This window comes from Macadamia integrifolia, unplaced genomic scaffold, assembly GCF_013358625.1.
Source record: "Macadamia integrifolia cultivar HAES 741 unplaced genomic scaffold, SCU_Mint_v3 scaffold275, whole genome shotgun sequence".
Taxonomy (NCBI): domain Eukaryota; kingdom Viridiplantae; phylum Streptophyta; class Magnoliopsida; order Proteales; family Proteaceae; genus Macadamia; species Macadamia integrifolia.
Genome location: NW_024868933.1, coordinates 61,124 through 80,037, shown reverse-complemented (window position 1 = coordinate 80,037; position 18,914 = coordinate 61,124). Strand labels below are relative to the sequence as shown.

General features: G+C 37.8%; 1 pseudogene; it reads left to right on the top strand.

Annotated features, from left to right (window-relative positions):
• Positions 1-5,878: 5,878 nt before the first annotated feature.
• LOC122067181 lies at positions 5,879-17,314 on the top strand (annotated as a pseudogene).
• Positions 17,315-18,914: the final 1,600 nt, after the last annotated feature.

The window sequence follows — 18,914 nt, the reverse complement described above, 5'->3', positions numbered from 1 at the left end:
CACAAAAAATTGGTGCAAAAATTACTGGGGTAAGTCAATCATTGGTTGAGTGGAGTTACTGTTTTGGATAATTTTGTAAACCCAAACAATAATTGAGTAGTTTGGTAATGAGAAACCCAAATGTGGATAATCAAGTAGTTTTCCTTTAAAGATATCTCTACCCCTTGTTTGAGGGAAGAGAGAAAGAGACAAAGGGAGCATTGATGTAGGTAGCTCTTTCAAACAGAGAACCATTTCTCATTCTATTATCATGAAATGATTTTTATATACTTCTACGAAAACTAAGGTTTGAAGACACCTTTATGGGAGATGGTTTTATTTTTTATTTTATTTTTTCAGTCGAAGGGATGGTTTTTAATTTCAAAGAAACTAGATATTATTCCCTAGTTTGGATATTAATTTGTGCCAAATAAAATGTGGCATAGCAATTTTGACCCTTAGATATCTCGACAATGTTCTAGATTGATTTTTTTTTTTTTCAAAAGCGAACAATATGGGGGGTTAAAAGTAAAAGACTTTCCCATGTATTTCTCTTTTATCTTTTTTTTCCTTTTTCTAGCTATCCATGTATTGACATGCACCATCCCATAGTTTGAGATTTTTCAAATAATTTTTGGCCCTTGGTATGATTTTTAACCATAAACCTTAAAATTTAATCGAAAAGTCTAGTCAAACCATTGGTTCAAATGAATTTCTTGAGAACTCATAAATTTGGATACAAAAATTTGATCCTTGAGAATGGGATCGAATTTCTAACAAAAAAAAAAAGAGAATAGGATCGAATTAATTGACTTGAAATTTAAAAAAAAATGGATACCAATTCAGAATCTTTTCAAAAATATTATAAAAAATGTTAAGGAAAAAAGTAGGCACAAGGCTGTTCAATATATGCCCCCTTCATAAAATCTCCCTCCTCTCTTGCCCATCATATCTTTTTTTCCTCTAGAGTAGGGGTATCAATTGCAGGCCCGCACTGGCAGGGTCAATTAAACCGACTAATAAGAAATTGAACCGACCCAATTAATTTATAACTATGCCAGGTTTAAGAGCCAACTGATTATGAATGGATTGTTCCTGGTGCGTAGTGAGCGACCAACTGTTACTAGACTGACCTGAGTCACCCGATCAATGTCTCACTGAAATTTACTTAAAAAAAACAAAGGGCCAATGTCTACTGAATGATTTTTCAAGTTAAATTTGATTTAACCATTAAGATATTAAACACCATTGGTATTTGGCCCTGTTTTTCAAAAAAAAAAAAAAAAAAATCTTAGCCCGTTGTTCCCTTATATTTTACCAGTGAACCGATATTGAATCAGTCAAAGATTGAGATTGGTTGATCCGATCCGAGTAATCTTTGCTAAAGTTTTAAAACTTGGGCTCGGTCTTCGATTGATCAAGGCCGATTTCAATCCAATATTGATCCGAATTGAACAAATTTACCTTTTACTAAAAAAATAAAATTTTATTATATTTTTTACCTTTGGACTGTATCATTGTATCCGAGTTGAAAATGTCAAGATTGAGAATCGTTAAGGGCTGAGAGGGGAGAGGGCTTGTTCAAAAAACCAGCATGTGAGCCTCTATCTGAATGAAAAGCAAGTATTTTCCATTTACTGATTTTACTCATGCTTCATGCCTTGCATATGCTTCTCGGGGCTTTAAGTCGATTTTTCATCAGAGAGAGCTTATCTTAAAAGGGATGTTTTATCGAGTTGGTCATGAGCATTCTATCAATCCATGGACTGACCCCAAGATTCCCAATTTTTCCCTACCCACTGTTGTTCCCTTTCCCTTGCCAAGAAATTTCTTTCCTCAGTATTAAATTTTATTAATTTTTCTTCTCTATCTTGGAACACCAGTCTTGTCAACTTTTGGTGGCGTTCAGAGATAGCTTCAATCATTCTTTCTATCCCAATTCCTATATCTTCCCTCACCAAAAAAAAAAAAAATCCTATACCTTCCGCATCTAACTCCATCATCTAAAAGCCTACGTCATCTGAAAAATTCTGTCTCTTCAGCTTATAGGGTCTCCTTACATGGTTCAGAGCCTCCCATTAATCCTCTTTGACAGCAGATTTGGCACATTTTTATAGCTCCAAAAATCAAGGTTTTCCTTTGGAAGCTAATGTCAGATAGAGTCCCACATGCTGGTTTTTTGAATTTCAGAGGCTTTCATTTGAATCCAATTTGTCCTCTTTGCCCTCAAGAGGAGATAACAAGTGATCATTTGTTTCTTCTCTGTCCATTCTCTAAATCTACTCGGGATCCTTTTGGTTTCTCTCATCTCGCATGTTCTATCATTCATAATTGGATTACATCCTTACTCAGTCGCAAAGCCCCTTCATTTACCAAGAATTGGATACAAGCTCTCATGGAGAATATCATCTAGCACATTTGGCTATCTTACAATGATAAGATCTTCAGAGATGTATCTAACTTCCCCCATTCTATCTCATCATCTGGCAAGTATGTTGCCCAAGAGTATTTCACTTGTACTCAAAAGCAATTTCGCTCTACTTCTTATCTCCACATTGCCTGGCATTTTCCTCCTGAAATTTTCTTAAAGGCGAATGTGCGGATGATGCTTGTTTGGGGTCTTCAGGCCCTACCGGGATTGGCAGTGTTGTTCGTGATTAGACTGGCCAATTTTCATGGGACTTTTCTGATTATATCGGTTATACTTTCTCTTATGTGGCTAAGGCATTAATTGTTCTTCTTACTATGATCTTGACTATTTCTAAGGGAATTCTTAATCTCATCGTCGAAGGGGACACTCTGATTGATCATTAATCTTCTTCAATGTAATTATCAAGAAACTCCGTAGAGGATTACTTTGATCATTGAAGATTGTCGTATGCTGAAGTCACAGTTTCACAATATTACGTTTATACATACCTTTCGTGAAACCAACTTTGTTTTCAATCAATTAACTTCTATGGAATTCTGGCTGTTTCATTGTTTGGGATTCTTCCCCTCCATCCCCCCCCCCTCTTTTTTGCTGCCAAATCTCAATCATTGACTCGCCCTCGTGTTGGAACTTCCTTCTCTTTAATATGGGGTATCTCTTTCAACCCAAAAGAAAAAAAAAAAACCGTTAAGGGCAATACCTTTGCGATTCAGCCGATAGTGACTGATCCAATCAGCCAATCCGATCCGATTTGATTTTTAACTATGATTGTGATACATAATGTTTCAAGGTGGAAATGATAACGATGAGGCCTTTGATTTTTGTCGAGGAGGGAGAGAGAGAGAGAGAGAGAGAGAGAGAGAGAGAGAGAGAGACAGAGAGAGAAGAAGCAGAAGCGAGGGGGAGTGGACTGATTCGGTGGAGAAAACATACGCGGAAGGGACACCTGTCGTCAAACGTATGTGAGGAAGTACATATTCGAGTGCAGGAAGTACTACGATCACCTTCTCTCTCTCTCTCTCTAATGATATAACTAACTTGTTTCCAATTCTAACGTGACTTGTACTAGAGTGGAAAACGACCTCCTTGCCCCAACCCTATTTTATCTAATACCCAGACTACCCTTTCGTTTCGTCGTCCTCCGTAAGGGAAACTGGGGAAGTAGTGAAGCACCACTGCTTCCCTTCTCAAATGACTATAGTACCCTCTACCAACTATTTCATAAGAATTAGAAAGTATATGCAAGATTAGTAGGAATTAGATCACATAGGAAGTTTCTAGTTTTTAATTTGGAGCTGCGTATTGTGTACTTAGTTTTTAATGCGGAGTTGTCTATTCGAGTTACGGGTGTCAATCCTAAACTCGCACTGGTTAGACCGACTAGGCCCGATTGTTTAAAGATCGGCCCGATTTGCACAGATAATTATACGTGTCTGGTCTAAGCCCAACCCATTTATAAATAGGTAGTATACAATGCAAGGGGTAAGCTTGATGGGCCTCCTGATCGGCTCGGCCCATTTACAAGCTCGACTTGGACCGACACGTTTGGCCCAACCATTTATATGTATATTTTGATTTTTTTGGGATAAAATAGGGTATATATTAATATTTTTATCAATTATTGATTGTAATTAAGTGTAATATCTTTTCAAATTTGTTGATGATTTAAGAAAATGGATTAAAGTGGTGCGTCCCGCTTGGTAGAGTAGCTTAGACGTCCACCCCTGAATCCTGTTGTCAAGACAGTCAAGGAGAAATGAGAAAGCAGCTTGTTTGGATTTGCCAAAAAATAGAGGGAGGCAGTTGAGTTATTGGGTCCTGAATACCTAGTAGTGGAACTCCCATCTTAAATTTTAAAAAAGTAAAGACCGTTTAAGGCTCGTTTTAGGGTTTATTGGTACATTATCTTGTTTGAGACATGATTATAACCCGATTAGGAGATGCTTGATTAAAGCCCGAAACCCGATCGAGCCCAACACTAGACCGACTAAGACTGACTCATTCCTTAAATAGTTAGGTCACGGTTAGAGGACATAGGCCTGGCAGGCCTGGCTAAGCCCAACCAAGATTGACCCGAACCGATCGATTGACACCCCTAGTTTGAGTTGTTATTTTTGTGCTAAACGGGGTTGTCAAGATTTTGATATCTCATTCCTCCTTTGACAAAAGTAAGTTGGGTGATTGATTTTTTGGTGGTGGACATAATGCATTTAGGACGTTTTGGCTTGAACAATCTATATCGTATATTAGGTAGACAGTCGATACTTTATTATAGTCTGTCATTATAAATCTGTGGCAAATTTGTAATGGTGTGTCAGCTTATAGCGGGCACTTATTATAGTTAGTCATAACCCGTTAATCTTTTTGCATGGATCCTTGTGTTTGTCCTTACTTGGAATCTCCATGTAACCTATCCCATTAAGTTGGGATAAGGTTTTGGATGATTGTTGTTGCTGTTATTATATGCAAATTTAGTTGAAGTATTATATTGGACTTACTATTTGATACCCACAGTTAAGACAATTTTACATTGAGATCAACAAATGAATAAAAATTCAAATAAATAAATAAAGGGAGAAGAATAGGCGTTTTTGGTATACGATGTCTTGTATTCCGTTGTAGTTTAATCCAGGGAGCACTGGTGCAAACCCCACTCGAATTTTTTATTTAAAGGTAGTTTTGTACTTTTCGATATTAGGATTTTTTTTGCTATATATTTGTAGCGAGAGTTACTTTCTCTGTAAGAAATTCTAAGAGGTGTGATGACGAGCGTTGTAACCCTATTCTCCATTGATAGTGAAACAAAATCTTATCTCATCGAGGATGTAGGCAATCTTGTTGAAACATCATAAACCTATGTGCATTATTTGTTCTTACTTTTTCATTACTTTCTGCATTGTTTTTAAGATTGCATTTCTACAAGGCACGCTATTCGTATGCCTCACACTAAAAATGGCACCAATGGGTCATGAGAAAGGGGATCATATAGGAAAGGCAAAGAGGTCATTTTAAGTGGAGAGATCGAGATAGATCCATCATACCCAGATTTTTTTCCATTAATTAAATAAAGAGAATATGGCTCCTACATGTATGAGAGGAATCCATTCTTGCACACCCTTAATGATTGTATGTTGGGCCCAGAGTTATCAATTCGGCCGAATTATTCGCGAATAATTCGGCCGAACCGAATTTTAAAGAATTTTATCAAAAATTCGGACCGAATCCGAATTAAAAATAAAATTCTTTAAAATTCGCGACTTTTTCAAAACTGAATATAAATCGCGAATAATTCGGACCGAATCCGAATTAAACCGAATTGTTCGGTTTATTTAAACATATTTAAAAAAAAAAAAATGTACAACAATTTTACCACTGCTTCAATGAGAGATTCTTCCTTAAATAGAATCCAAGGTCCACCCTTCATAATCCATAATGATATACTAAAATATCCACTTTACAAATCATTTATATATATTTAGCAACTTGATACAAAATCATGAATAACGGCCCCTTATGGTCTACAGTGCTTTCTTCCTTGGGTGCTAACCTCCTCGCTATAACCAGAAATGCAAATCATCTTCTTCCCCACCACCCATTGCTTCCCCTGCAATGCAAAACTCAGCTCCTTATCTCCATACTCAAGATCCCAAAATGGATTCTTACTCAGCCTCTGCAAGATATTCTTCTCATTTTAACTCAGTTCGTCCATGGACACGAATCATCAACCCAACAATGAATCTTAATCAAAGTTTCTATCGTTCTAGAGAAAAAGGTAGGAGAAACAGAGAGAAAAGCTTGGATTTGGAATCTATGGAAATACCCAGATACCTGGAAGGCTTGGGCTTCAACCTTTTCGAACTCCTCAATGAAGAAATTCTCTTTACGATTCTTGACTTCCTCGATGAAAACCTTCTCGACAAGAAATCATTCTCTCTGGTCTGTAAATCCTTCTATGAGGCCAAAGCTCGACACCGGAAGACTCTGAAGCCTCTCCGTTCCGAGCTACTCACTACAATCCTTGATCGATATCCGTTTGTTACGCATCTCGATCTCACGCTCTGCCCTCGAGTTACCGACAACTCCCTCATCCTCATCTCTTCGGTCTGTAAATCATATTTGCGTTCCATTGATCTCTCTAGGTCTAAGTGTTTCTCCCACGTTGGACTCTCCAATTTGGTTTTGAATTGCTCGTCTTTGGTTGAACTCGACCTGTCTAATGGTACTGAACTCACGGACTCTGCTGCCGCTTCGATAGCCCAGGCGCGGAATTTGGAGAAGTTGTGGTTGGCGAGGTGTCAATTGATTTCTGATATGGGGATTGGATGCGTTGCGGTTGGATGTAAGTTGCTGAGACTGATCAGCTTGAAGTGGTGTTTGGGTGTTACTGACTTGGGGGTGGGTTTGCTTGCCATCAAATGCAAAGGAAATCTGTAGTTTGGATCTCTCTTACGTTCCGGTAATTCCTCTTCTAATTTCCTTTCTTCTTAGATTTTATTGGGGAAAGTCAATATGTGTCCCTACCCTTACAGATTCTTTGATGCTCCATTTGTGGATTAGATTCCATTTTACCTCTATTTGGACTGATCTGATATAGGGTAAGATGCACTTTTGTTTGTTGAATAGAGTGAGGAGTCCCTATCTTCTTCTATGTAAGTTTAAGGTTCCAACTTGATTGATGCTTTTATCTTTCCTATGGTAAACTATGTTGAACAGTATTGCAGTCACTGGAATACCTGTTTTTTTAGCTTGATGTTATTCCTGTAGCTTTATCTTTAATTGATCAAATGGATTGCTTGTTAGGGTCATACCTGGAGTTGGATGGATGCTTGTGTATGATCACCATCCTTTAGTTTTTGTCATACTTACATCTGTGTATCGGTTTTAATTTCTTGTTGTAACTTTTCATAAAGAATCTTATTTGTTCTGTTGAAATGGCCAAACAGTGTTTAGTTGAAGAAGAAATTGGTCTGAAAGGTACAGTTAGTTGCAAATAGTGCATGGAAGCTTTTAGACAAGTGAATATTTATTATGTTTGCTTTACCTCTTTAATTTGGTTGTTTATCTGAAGATCTACTTTTGAAAGTTAAAACTTGAAGCAGGGTTACTTAGGTGGACCTGAAAAGACTGGGAATATAACAGATGTGTCTGCAAAGAAGTGCTTTCTGATCACTTTATTTTCATTCTAATTTATTTTTTTCCGACTCTCCTGTATGTGGGTCAGAATTGTGTTAGAACTGTGTCTGCACCAATTTCATTTAATTTAGGTTTGAAACATAGTTGAATTTGTGGAATCAATAGAACTGGCCCTTTAGGTAACGGGAAATTCTTGATCCCTTGTTTTTTAACCTGTTCTCTGATGTTGGATGATGCTCACTGAGTTTCTAAGGTTTCTTTTGACTAACTTTATCCACTACAAATCGTTCATTTTACTGGGTGGAAAAAAGTCCTGTTTATTTTCTTTCATCCTTTTTTTCTGCTTCAAAGAAAGCATTTGTCAGTTTAAATCATAATGCTGTTATATTTTGCAGATCACAAAGAAGTGTCTTCCATCTATCTTGAAACTGCAAAAGCTTGAAGATTTGGTTCTTACGGGATGCCTTGGTATTGATGATGGAGACCTTACGACCCTTAGACATGAATGCGCATCATTACAGGTAATTGTAACTAGTGAATTTATTTTGGCTTCTCTGTTATACATCTACCTTTCTCATATTAAGACTGTAAAATAAAGGAAACCGAGAGAGAGAAAGAGAGAGTCAAACTTAGGAAACAGAAGATCCAATCGTGTATTGGATTCTGCCCTAATCCTCTTATTAAATAACTAACAGTCTTGTTAAAATTACAATAGGACAGCTGTCCTACTGTGACTAGGAATATAAAACAGAATAGAAGACTACCTTATTAGTTACTGACTTATAGGAAACTAATATCAGTCCTAGTACAACTAGGACTTCCTATTTACTAGCAATCTTGACTAACGAAGGGAGGAGTCTGCCCAACTTACAGACTCCTCCTTTCTTCTCCTAAGATAACTTATAACACTCCCCCTTAAGCTGGAGGATAGATGTTAATCATGCCCAACTTGTTACAAATGTAGTCCACTCTACTACCCCTTAAGGACTTAGTAAAAACATCTACAAGTTGTTCTCCTATACGAACATGATTTGTCGAAATAACTCCTTGTTGTAGTTTTTCACGAACAAAGTGATAGTCAACTTCAATATGTTTTGTCTTCTCATGAAACGCTGGATTAGAAGCAATATGAATAACAGCTTGGTTGTCACACCATAACTGCATAGCATAAGTACAATTAAAACCAAGTTTAGTCAGGAGCTACTTTATCCACATCAACTCACAAGTAACATGAGCCATGGCTCGATACTCAAATTCAGCACTAGACCTTGCCACAATAGCTTGCTTCTTGCTCTTCCAGGACACAAGGTTTCTACCAACAAAAGTACAGTACCCTGTAGTTGACCTTCTATCAATAGGAGAACCAGCCCAATCTGCATCACAAAAACCTTTAATACGATCATGTCCATGATCTTGATATACTAGACCACGTCCAAGAGCTTTTTTAAGATACCTTAGAATTCTAACAATGACATCCAAATGTGAAGTACGTGGAGATGACAGAAACTGACTCACAACACTGACAGGGAAGGAAATGTCAGGTCGAGTCACAGTTAAATAATTTAGCTTTCCCACCAACCTCCTGTATTTCTCAGGACCATCTAACACATCACCTTCGTCAGGCATAAGCTTCACGTTTGGATCCATTGGAGTATCAACAGGCTTGGATCCTAACATATATGTTTATGAAAGTAGATCTAAAACGTACTTTCTCGGAGATAAAGAAATTCCTTTTCTTAACTGAGCAACTTCGATTCCTAGGAAGTACTTTAATCGTCCTAGATCCTTAGTTTGAAAGTGTTGCTGCAAATGAGCTTTCAAACTTTGGATTCCTTCAACATCATCTCCAGTAATGACAATATTATCAACATAAACCACAAAAAATATCCTCTTTCCTCCGGACTTCCGATAGAACACAGAATGATCACTGTCGCACCTTGATAGTCCAAATGCACATACCACATCAGTGAATCTTCCAAACCACGCCCAAGGAGACTTTTTAAGTCCATAGAAGGACTTCTTGAGCTTGCACACCTTTCCACACTCTCCCTGAGCAACAAACCCTGGCGGTTGTTCCATATACACTTCCTCATGTAAGCCACTATGAAGAAAAGCATTCTTCACATCAAGTTGAAATAACGGCCAATGAGAGGAAGCCGCAAGAGAAATTAGAACACGAATAGAAGCCATTTTGACAACAGGAGAGAAGGTATCCAGGTAATCAATGCCTTAAACTTGGGCATACCCTTTTGCCACTTGCCGAGCTTTCAAATGAGCAAGAGAGCCATCAGGGTTCACTTTAACTGCATATACCCAGTGACAACTGATAGTCTTTTTACCAGGGGGCAACAATACAAGATACCAAGTCTGGTTTGCCTCTAAGGCACACAGTTCCTCAGTTATAGCAGTCTTCCATTCAGGACTAGATAATGCCTCTGCAAGGGTCTTAGGAACAGGATGACAAGAAATAGTGGAAAGACAGGAATGAAAGGTAGACAAAAGACCAGAATAGGACACAAAGTCAGCAATTGGATGTTGGGTACAAATTCGTACACCCTTACGCTGTGCAATAGGGAGGTCTAGGTCAGAAAGAGGAATACCTGGAGGCGGATCCACAGACTAAGATGATAAGGTAGGTGCCGCAGGGAGAGGGGGGGCTGCTGCATCCAGAACACGTCGTGTATACACCTGTAACGGGGGTAGTGGTGGTGGGACCTCTATCTCAGTGGCAACCTACGGATTAGAGTGATGGATAGCATAAAGGGGAAGATCATCATCCAATTTAGACACATTAAATGACTCATTAGGATATGGGGTGGATTCAAAAAAGGATACATCAACAATGACAAAATACTTATGAAGAACTGGGGAATAACAACAGTATCCCTTTTGAGTACGGGAGTAACCCAAAAAGAGACACTTAATGGCTCGAGGATCCAATTTGGACAACCTTGGACGATGATCACGAATAAGGCAAACACAACCAAAAACACGAGGGGGAAGAGCAAAAAGTGGGTAAGACGAAAATAATAAGGAATGGGGAATACTACCACACAAAATAGAGGAAAGCATATGATTAATAAGATAACAAGCAGTGAGAACAGCATCAGCCCAAAAAACTTTGGATTCCTTCATTTCAAAGATAAGGGACCTAGCAACCTCCATCAAATGACGATTCTTTCTTTCAGCCACTCCATTTTGTTGGGGAGCGTTTGAGTAAGAAGACTGGTGTATCATACCACACTTAGCCATAAACTCAGAAAATGGACCAGAAAAGTATTCTTTGGCATTATCACTTCGTAGAATTTTGATAGTCATGCCAAATTGATTTTGCATTTCAGCAACAAAGTCACAAAAGATGGTAAATAACTCGGAATGATTTTTCATTAAATAAAGCCAGGTCGTTCTAGAATAGTCATCTACAAAAGTAACAAAGTACTTAAATTCTAATGTGGATGTAACAGGACAAAGGCCCCAGACATCTGAATGAACCAAAGAAAAAGGAGATGCAGACTATTTATTAACTTGAGGGGAATAACTAACACAATGTAGTTTTCCAAACTGACATGACTCACATTCTAGACTAGAAAGAGAATGAAAACTGGGATCAAGTTTCTGGAGACCCTATAAAGACGGATGGCCCAACCGACAGTGAACCTGATGAGGAGTCAGAGTACCTAAACAAGCTATGGAAGGTGCAGTGTCTTAAAAAAGGTACAGTCCCTCAACCCGACTACCTCTACCAAACATCTTCGTCATAAGATCCTGAAAAACACATAAGTCAGAGAAAAAGGTTATAGAACAATTGTAAGCTTGTGTAAACTTGCTTACAAACAATAGGTTGAATGGAAACTCGGGAAAATAAAGCACAAATGATAATGATAAGGAGACATTAAGACGAATAGTGCCAAAACCATGGACTTTAGCGACTGAGCCATTGGCCAATGTGACAGTAGTAGAGGACTTCTTAAAAAAAGAAAATATACCTAAAATACCAAACATGTGATCTGATGCACCTGAATCGATTATCCAGGGGCGAGAAGAAGCGGAGAGACATAAAATGCCATTACCTGTCTGAACAAGAGTAGCGGTGGGAGGTGAGGGTGCTTGATTCTGAAAGCGTGCAAATTCTTCATTGGTCATCCTGACCATCTTACCCTCAGATTGTCCAGGCTGAGAATGTTCATCAACTGTGGTTGAGTTGGCAAACTGCTTTTGAGAAGGCTTGCGATGATGTTTCCAATGAAATCGTTGGATGTGTCCTGGTTTACCACAATGATGACATGTACATACTACTCCTGAACTGTCTGAAGAGTTCCTAGTAAATTTTCCCTTATTATCACTATTACTTATGCCACATGAAGTTCCTTGATTATTACCTTGTGCTGCAAGTGCGGAGTTTTCCACTGGAAGGAATCCTAAGAATTCTCTCTAGATACCTGTAATACTCGGGAAAAGGTATCTGCAAGAGATGCCACCTTGTCACCTCCAAGGATCTGAGAACGAACAGAGTCATATTCTGTTCCAAGACCTCCCAAAAAACCCATAACTGCTAGTTGCTCTCGCTGGTCTTGCATCTTCTTCACATCACTACTAATAGGGAGAAGAGAATTCAGCTCTTCATACATCCTCTTGAAATCAGCAAAGTACTGAGTTAGAGGCCGACCCTTCCGATCAGTCCGATAAAAGTCTTGAGATAGTTCATAGATACGAGAAAGGTTGTTCTGTCCAGAATACAGAACATTCAAATAGTCCCACAGCTCTTTCACAGTATCAATGTGAGTAACAACATCAACTATGGAGTTAGCCATTGAGTTCAATAGCTGTCCGAGAATACGTGCATCAATCGTATCCCATGTAGTATTAGCAGTTTTTTCCTTTGTTAGGTGATCCTGCTGATCTCGACCAGTAAGAACAAGCTGCCCAATTTTTTTCCATTGGTAGAAATTGACAGCTCCTAAGAGTTTCTTTTTTGTAATTTTATGTGATGATGAAGACATCACCTCAGTAACAACTTTCTTCCCTTCTGTGTCAGCCATTAGTGCACACAGAACGAATTAATCGATCTAACCCCCTTTGTTAGATCACACAAGTTCAAGAAAATAGCAGAAAACAGTACCCAAAAAACAGCAAGATAGTGCTCAAAACAGTGCCCAAATTAGCACCCAAAGCAGTACCAGAATCCACCAAATATAGCCCAACCGAGGAGGAGAGAGAAAAACCTATGCAGGGTTTTAGAGAAATACCTGCGGCTTGCTGTTCTGGGCTCAAAATGGGCTGAGCTTCTGATTGAGTGTAGGTCTTCCCAAGGCGACAAAAACCTACAAATTCGGTTGACTTCTGACAGCCGGTGTGTAAGTTTCTTTAATTTTTGATGTTAGTTCCAGGAGAGACAAATGTCAGCCAAGAAACCAATCTTCAATCCAAAAATCCTAATCCAGAAATTTTCTTCTATCAATTTGAGTCAAATCCCTTCATACATGCGACTGATTTCAACCATCAGTCCTTCATATACATCCAAGAAAAATAGGGGATGAAATCATCCCCTCTAAAAGAGCCGCGACCTTCTTAGGGAGAAACCAGAAACCGAGAGTTAATTTTACCTTCTTTTCTAAACAGTAGGCTATAAAATAGGGCTGGTTATTAATTTAAGGATCAGACCAGCTCTGATACCATGTAAAATAAAGGAATATAGAGAGACCGAGAGAGAGAGAGAAAGAGAGTCGAACTTAGGAAAACAGCAGATCCAATCGTGTATTGGATTCTGCCCTAATCCTCTTATTAAATAACTAACACTCTTGTTACAATTACAATAGGACAGCTATCCTACTATGACTAGGAATATAAAACAGAATAAAAGACTACCTTTTTAGTTACCGACTTATAGGAAACTAATATCAGTCCTGGTACAACTAGGACTTCCTATTTACTAGGAATCTTGACTATCGAAGGGAGGAGTCTGCACAACTTAAAGACTCCTCCTTTCCTCTCCTACGATAACTTCTAACAAAGACAAAAGATCTATTCATATAGTCCAGTCCAATTAAGATCTGGCCTGATATACCTTGTTCCACCCCAATTAAGGCCAATTATATTATATTATATTGTGATATGATGCATACATTTTTATTATTTTAAAGATATAATGTGGACATATACGCATGATACTCTGTAGGGAATTATAACTTAATTGGATCAATTGTATTATAACTTAATTGAATCAATTAAGGCCAAATAAATTATATTATACTATAATATGATGCATACATTTTTATTATTTTAAAGATATAATGTGGACATATATGCATGATACTCTGTAGGGAATTATAACTTAATTGGATCAATTGGCAGACCGTTTAAATGAATTGCCTGGTGTGGATTCATCTGCCAATTGATTGGATTTTGGATAATCTGATTAGAAAATGAATTTCAATATGGATCCTCTATGGTCTGCTCTGAGTTCAACCTGTTTAAAGCCTTTCTCGATAACTGACTAGATATAGCTTATGTAATGGCGGTTATTGAGGGAGAGGGGGATAGAGTGACCTGAATTACCTCGTCAGGGATCTCATATGTGGATGATGAGGCATCTTAATACTGGCTTTCGAGAGCATATCAGCATACAATCATAAGATGGTTATAATGAATTACAGAAAGCAGATGTGTAAAAATTATTTGCAATTTTCACGCTTCTTGAGAAACATGCACGTAGCCATGTAGGTCATATGCAATGTGCTGTATCAGAGATCCAAAAAGTTTCCAGAAACGTTTTGTCATAAACCAATCAATTTCTACCAATCCTATTGAGACAGCTGGAACATTGGTACAGTATAACATATTCTTGGTTCAAACTGTTATCCAACTTTCTGATCTCCAACTGAATTCATAGTTAACCGTGAGCTCATATACATCGGATTTTCTTCTACCCTTCATGGATCGTGAAAGAAAGTGGATGGAGCTCTTAAATGTTTCAAAACCACACATATCAATAATATATGGTATGTACTATATAGCATGAAGTGATAGCACAAGAAAGGAAAAGTAGACTGGTATTTATGGTATATATCAGTTCCGTACACTACCATCAATGGTGGATATGTGCTAGAGATCATATTGTTAGCCTGTACAATGTTTAATCATCATTATACAAATCAAATGGCCCACTAAAGAGATTTTTTTTTGGTCTCTGTTTACCAATTCATTCATGTTGATAGAATTTCCTTTTTTCTGATTGCAACAGACACTCAATATGTCATGTTGTCAAAATGTGACACATGAAGGTTTGTTTTCCCCAACAAATGGAGCTGGAAGTCTTCGCCAAGTAATCATAGCATATGGCTCTCCTGTAAGTCTGCAGATCTTCTGTTAATATCTCCTAATATCTGAATGGTTTCTCTGATGGCTCATTCTTTAGAACCGGTGTTTTTGCTCTCTTTAGGTTACACTTGCTCTGGCTGGAACCTTGCAAAAGTTCTCAAAACTGCAGTCCATCAAATTAGATGGTTGCCTTGTCACTATTGATGGGCTAAAAGCCATTGGGAATTCCTGCAGTTCACTGAGTGAATTGAGCTTAAGTAAGTGCTCAGGAGTGACAGATGGTCTATCTTCCATCATGACAAAGCACAAAGAGTTGAGGAAGCTGGACATAACATGCTGTCGCAAGATAACCCGTGCCTTCATTTCCATCATCACAACTTCATGCACCTCTCTCACTTCCCTCAGGATGGAATCTTGTGGCCTTGTTTCGAAGGAAGCCTTTGTTTTGATTAGACAGCATTGCCCTTTCTTGGAGGAACTAGATGTGACAGCTAACAGCATTGATGATGAAGGTATGTGTTAGAACCTACCTTTACTTGTAGCTTATCTTAATAATTGATGAATGTGACTAATTCATATTATTCATTTTTGCAGGTCTAAATTCCATCTCAAGGTGTTCAAATCTCTGTAGTTTAAAAATAGGGATTTGCTCGAACATCACCGATGAGGGACTTACTTGTGTTGGCATGTCTTGTCCAAACTTAAAGAGCTCGATTTATACAGGTTTGTGAAATTTTGCCATCTTATTTTGTCTCCATATTATTTGTTGTTTATCGCTCAGGTGCATGGTTTATATGCCCCAAGATTTCTGGCATGACCTTCATAATCCTGCATTTTCTAGTATAAAATAAACCACAAGAGATACATTCAGAAAACTGAGAAAAGTATGGTCAGTAAACTAAAAGCATACAAATGATTCAACCTTCATATTGAAACAATCACATTCCACTACTGGTGGTTCCAAAGGCCTTCGATTGAAAAACTCTTAACATGGAATATAAATGGTCGCCCATATCCTGTACACAATGTTAATTACTATGAGAAGTGCTGGCAAAACTTACTCCTTTTGTATCCATGGCTATTTCTCTCTTTCTACTTCAGGATACTTGTATAGAAAAAAAAAATTAATAATCACCGAAGTGATGATAGGTGTTGGGCATCTAACTTGGAAGTCTTCATTTTATGTTTTGCAAGAATTGCTTTCCATAGTCTGCATTGGACAATGAAAAATTTGATACCGAACTTTCACTGGAGCTACTGCATTTTTTGTCTTACTTTTTCACTATCCTTGCCGTGACTACAAATATATGTGCATAGAATAATGATCTAGACATCCCAAATGGTGTGCTCTATATATACAATTTAATGAGGGTTGTGACGAAAAAGTGTCCTGATATTGCGGATCTTGTTCAATAGTTTATAGTTCGTAACTTCATTTCCATTGTGATGTTTGGTTGGATGCTCTCTGTTTCTGTTGTTGCTCTTGCTGTTATTCTTCTCTTTTAGGCGTCGCACTAGCTTCTCCTCTTCTAAGCATTGCACAAGTTTTAACTCATGTATTGTCACAAAATTCTGTTCCTAAATAACCCATCATATTTCTTTTGTTCAGGTCTTTGGGGATAACCAATTTAGGCATTGCAGCAATTGCTTCTGGTTGCTCTAGGCTGGAGATGATTAACATAGCCTATTGTAAAGATATAACCGATCACTCCTTAAGATCATTGTCAAAATGTTCGAGTAAATACACTTGAAATTCGAGGATGCCTTCATATTTCATCATTGGGTCTTTCAGCCATTGCTGTGGGCTGTAAGCAACTGACCAAGCTAGACATAAAGAAGTGCTACAATATTGATGACGCTGGAATGCTTCCTCTAGCTCACTTTTCCCAAAATCTCAGAGTGGTAATTTAATTAACTCTTGTTGCCTTGATCACCTGTTGTTGATACTAAACTTTTAACCATTGACCATGGTAGTACATTATCCTTTGCAGTTAAACTTGTCATATTGTTCCATTATGGATGTTGGACTTTTAGCACTAGCCAGCATCAGCTGTTTGCAGAGCATGACCATCTTGCATCTAAGGGGTTTGACTACAAATGGCTTGGCGGCAGCACTACTGGCATGTGGTGGGCTAACAAAAGTGAAGCTCCATGCATCCTTCAGACCCTTGCTCTCCCAATCTCTTCTCAAACACATTGAAGCTCGTGGTTGTCTTCCAATGGAGGGATAAGCCATTCCTGGTAAATGCTTGCTTCTCCATTACAATCCCAACAACCCCCTTTCCCTCCACTCTCTCTCTCTCTCTCTCTCTCTCTCACACACACACACACACACTCACACACACTCACACACACATGTAATTTACATATGTGGAACATTAACTGGTACTAAGTTGAGCCATGTGTGCTTGGCAGTGTGAAGAAGATGGGAAGGGATGGAAATTTCGGGCATAAATGGAATGGGGAGTTCTGGTGTAGGAAGGATGGGAGCTCCTAAGATGGAGTTGGTCCCAAGCTGTACATATAAAGCAAGTTAGTTATCTCTTTGGGTAATATTCCCTTTATATTCATAATGGCGGATGGCTGGATTCATTTCATTTGCCTAGGTGGTTCTTTCAACAGCTAGTTATCATCTCAAGAATCTGGGAATAGATTTTATGAAGAAGAAAGTTGTGTTCTATTTAATTTTAGGACTAAGTCTTCTTCATCCATGGGGTAGAGAAATCTCTTTCTCATGGGATGTGTTAGGGTAGAATAGTCAATTTATAGGAATATGCACATATGTGTATGCTATGTTGTATAAGGGCATTGATGTAATTTCTCCATTTTAGTTAGTGTTAGTGAATTTTGGCCCTATTCTAATTCTTTATATAATATCATCTTTTATTTCTCCTTCTTTATTCATGAGTGAACCTGGGTTTCTGAAGTTACTTTGTTTATAGAATGGTTATACAATTAGCAATGACTTATGAGGCTAATGTTGGGTAGTAAATAAAAAACATTTAAAGAAACTCAATGTGGCGGAAATGACGATGTTGCAATAGATAAGTGGTAAAACTAAAAAAGATAAAAAAAAAAAAAAAACGAATAAATAAAGAAATAACAAAGTAGTGCCAATTTTGACATTGCCTCTATTCATGATAAGTTGCGAGAAACTCGTATGAGGTGACATGGTTTTGGGTCTTAATCCTTGTTTAGGTGTGTGATAAAGAAAGAGAAATAGAAGATATAGTTAGGTCACCAAACTTAGCATACAAAAGCATATAATAATAATAATAATAATAATAATAATAATAAAAGAGAAGTACAAAATATATTCCAAGTACAGCAATAGTCTAACCGAAATTAAGTTTGCACTTCCCCGACAGAGTTGCCACTATGAGAACGATGGGTAGAACATTATGTTTCCTCCACTTCACCCCTCTTTGGGAAGGAAGGAAGAGAGAGAGAGAGAGAGAGCAAAACTAAAATCACCATATACATTAGGATTTAAGACCCCACATAAAACAGAAAGTTGACTCCACGACTGTCGAATAGGGCCTGATCAAAACATCGATTAAGGTACAGGTCAATGTTATGCTCGGGGAAAGATGTTAAGACTCCTCCAATCTACATGATTACCGCTCTTGCAATTATTTTGTCGAATTAAGTATAACATGCACAAATAAAGTTAATATACAACTAAGACTGCGTTTGATAGTCATTCAAAAAAAGGTTTTTGGTGCTTTTACGTTTTACGGGAACAAGAAATAGAATCTTTCATTTGGTGTCCACGGTTCGTTTTTTTGTTCTTTTGAAATGAACCGGGTAAAAACAAAGTTAGAAATGAGAAATATCAGAACATGATAACCATGCTCCAACATTTGAGTTTCATTCCAAAACAAAAATTTGGCATAGAAACGGAAAATTTTGGTTTTGACACGAAACATTGTTTCTAGAACAAAATGACTACCAAACGTAGCCTAAGAAAATAAAATATAAAAAGGAAAATCTATGGTTTAAAAAACAAATACCTCTGGAACCCAAGGGGGTAGCGCAGTTGGTGAACAATGAA